This window comes from Procambarus clarkii, chromosome 27 (genome assembly GCF_040958095.1).
Source record: "Procambarus clarkii isolate CNS0578487 chromosome 27, FALCON_Pclarkii_2.0, whole genome shotgun sequence".
NCBI lineage: Eukaryota > Metazoa > Arthropoda > Malacostraca > Decapoda > Cambaridae > Procambarus > Procambarus clarkii.
This window is the reverse complement of record NC_091176.1, coordinates 44,098,915-44,102,314: the sequence shown is the minus strand read 5'-3', so window position 1 is coordinate 44,102,314 and position 3,400 is coordinate 44,098,915.

The following is a 3,400-nucleotide window of genomic DNA, read 5'->3' as shown; positions in this document are numbered from 1 at the left end:
TCACCACCCCTGTCAAACATACTTAACATGGGGACGGATCCCGCTGGGGATGCCAATTATGTTACGGCCCTCTCGGAACCCCGACGCAACGGGGTTCTCACTCTGATGTTGTTAGAGTCAGATATATATATCCGTTCCCAAGCCAGTAGTGGCTATCAAGGGATGAGATCCGTGACGCAAGTAACTTAAAGGGAGTAGGGAAAGAAAGCTAAGAACTTAATATTATAATTTTCACCATCACCGATTAAATATATAAAATAAAAGAGTGCACAAGGGGGAGGGATATTAACACTTGACAAGGGGATTCTTCACAATGTAGTCTTCTGCTGGAGACTCTGGATCAAGAAGCTAAGCGCTGAGTCCTTGGTGCTTTCTTCGTGGCCACACAATGAATTCTTCAAAGAAGCTGAGCCTACCCTGGCCACAGGTCAGCCAAAACACGGGTCCACTGGGGGCACCGCCGTGGAGGCCGTCAACCACACGTCCAGCTGGTCTGCTGGCAGGTTCTGAGCCAACAAGGCTGGTACGGCCACTCCACGAACGATAAAAGGGGAACGCCCTAGACAGGAGCCTCGTGTGACACCACAAATCACTCTCCTGTCTTCAGTACCCCAGTGGATGATCGTCTCCAACAGTCGGTCCCGGGTAAATCCTTTTACTGCCACTCCACTGGCAGGCTAACACACCACAGTGTTCTTCCGGGGGGACGACGTCACAACAGCTGCAGCAAGGTTCAAGGTATGGAGACTGGCTGCCTCGGGTAGACTGACTCCACTTCCATCACAGCAGTCGCAGGTCGGCTCTGTAAGCAGACACGTCATCAATAACTGGGACACTAAAACACCTCACTTACGGGCTCGGGCACAAACACCTGACGTATCCAGTCCATAGATGGCGCTGTCGTCGGAGCACCACCTCACCAGAGGTCAGTGGCGGCGGTGTAGAGTGCTGAACGGGACTGGAAACTGGCCCTCGTAGCTGATACACGGCATCCTCACCAGGTGTCGTCGGCGTTTGGCGGGGGGTTTCGGGAGCTGACCCACATATGGCGCGGTCGTTACTACTCCGTGCTCGGACGCTGGATCCGGGTTCGTAACAGCCCTCCTCCTCTTCCTCCTTCATTCCTCGTCGCCCTCCTTTTCCTCCTCGGCCTCTTCCTTCCTCTCCTCCTCCTCCTTCCTCCTCCTCCTCCTTATACTTTCTCCTCCTCCTCCTCCTTATACTTTCTCCTCTTCCTCCTCCTCCTCCTCCTGTTCTCCTCGCCCTCCTTTTCCTCCTCTTCTTTCCTTCCTCCTCGCCCTCCTCCTTCCTCTCCTCCTCCTTTCTTCCTCCTTGCCTTCCTCATTCTCCTCCTCCTCCTCCTTCCTCCTTGCCCTCCTCCTTGTCCTCTTCCTCCTCGACCTGCTCCTCCTCTTTCCTCCTCGCCCTCCTCCTCCTCCTCGTCCTCTTCCTTCCTTCTCGCTCCCATCTTCCTTCCTTCTCGCCTTCTTCCTCCTCGTTCCTTCTCGCCCTCCTCCTCCTCCTTCCTCCTCGCCCTCCTCCTTCTCCTTGCCCTCCTCCTTCTCCTCGCCCTCCTCCTAATTACCCTCCTCCTCCTTCCTCTTCGCCTTTTTCCTCCTCCTTCCACCTTGCCCTTTTCCTCCTCCTTCCTCCTCGCCATCATCCTTCTTCCTCCTCACCCTAATCCTCCTCCTTACTCCTCGCCCTCCTCCTCCTCTTCCCCCTCCTACTTTCCTCCTAGCCCTCCTCCTCCTCCTGCTTCCTACTCGCCCTCCTCATTCTAGCCCTCCTCCACCTCCTTGCCCTGCTTCACCTTCTTCTTCCTCGCCCACCTCTTCCTTCCTCCTTGCCCTCCTCCTTCTCCTCTTCCTTTTCCTTCCAACTCGTCCTTCCTCCTTGCCCTGCTCCTCCTCCTTCCTCCTTGCCCTGCTCCTCCTCCTTCCTTCTCCTCCCTCCTTGCCCTGCTCCTCCTCCTTCCTCCTCGTCCTCTTCCTTCCTCCTCGCCCTCAGCCTCCTTCCTCCACCTTTCTCCTCGCCCTCCTCCCTTCTCGCCCTCCTCCTCCTCCTTCCTCCTCGCCTTCCTCCTCCTCCTCCTCCTTCCTCCTCCTTCCTCCTCGCCTTCCTCCTCCTCCTTCCTCGCCCTTCTTCTTCTCCTTTCCCTCCTCCTTCTTCCTCTTCGCCCTCCTCCTCTTCCTTCCTCATCACCCTAATCCTCATCCTTCTTCCTCACCCTCCTCCTCCTCCTTCCACCTAGCCCTCCTCCTTCATCTTTGCTCTTCTCCTTCTTTCCTCCTCGCTCTCCTCTTTCCACCTCGTCCTTCTCCTGATTCCTCCCTCCTTGCCCTCCTCCTCCTTCTACTTCCTCCTCGCCCTTATCCTCCTTCTTTCCTCCTCTTCCTCCTTCCTTCTTGTCCTCCTTCTCCTTCCTCCTCGCCCGTAAAATGTGTTTACACAGTAAACACATTTACACAACACATGTCCATGACACAGAAATAAGTCAGCAGTTTCTAGTACCTGCACATAAATCTGAATTTCAATATACCATAATAATCACAAGTTAATATATATTTGTGCGATAAAAATGTTGGACAGGAGTCAATCCATTTGACGACCATCAGTGGGAAAGACGGGATATAAAACCTCAAGTTCAATACTGAAGGTGCAACTTACAAGAGATATTATGGGTACTTATTATGTTTCTCTGCAGAAGCTGGTGAGCGAGCCGGGTGTGTCCTCCTTGTATCACGTTCCTCCACGCTGACTCAGGAGAGGGCCACCCTGTTACCAGAGAAAACAGTATTACTTGTGATAATACAGGAAAACAATTTTATGATAAAACACATGAAGACAATGTTATTAGACATAGTGCCAACATATCCTAATTAAACCTCGTGTCACCTTTTCTTAATTTTCGTCATTTGAAACATCATAATGTTGTTCCTCACCTCTTAAATATTTCCTACTTGCTTTTCCTCTCACTACTTCTCCTTCACATATGTCTTATTCATATTATTCCTTAAATATTTGTGTTTTACACCATGTTCCTTGTAGAGATGTCTACTACCTCTAGTTCCCCACAGGTTTGTGTTTTACACCATGTTCCTTGTAGATATGTCTACTACCTCTAGTGTTCCGTTGGTATGTGTTCTACGTGTTCCTTGTAGAGATGTCTACTACCTCTAGTTCCCCACAGGTTTGTGTTTTACACCATGTACCTTGTAGAGATGTCTACTACCTCTAGTGTTCCGTTGGTATGTGTTCTACGTGTTCCTTGTAGAAATGTCTCCTACCTCTAGTTCCCCACAGGTTTGTGTTCTACAACATCTTCCTTGTGGAGATGCTTCCTACGTCTGGTTTCTTACGTCTGGAGGAGGCATGGTCGACGACTGGGCCGTGGGGA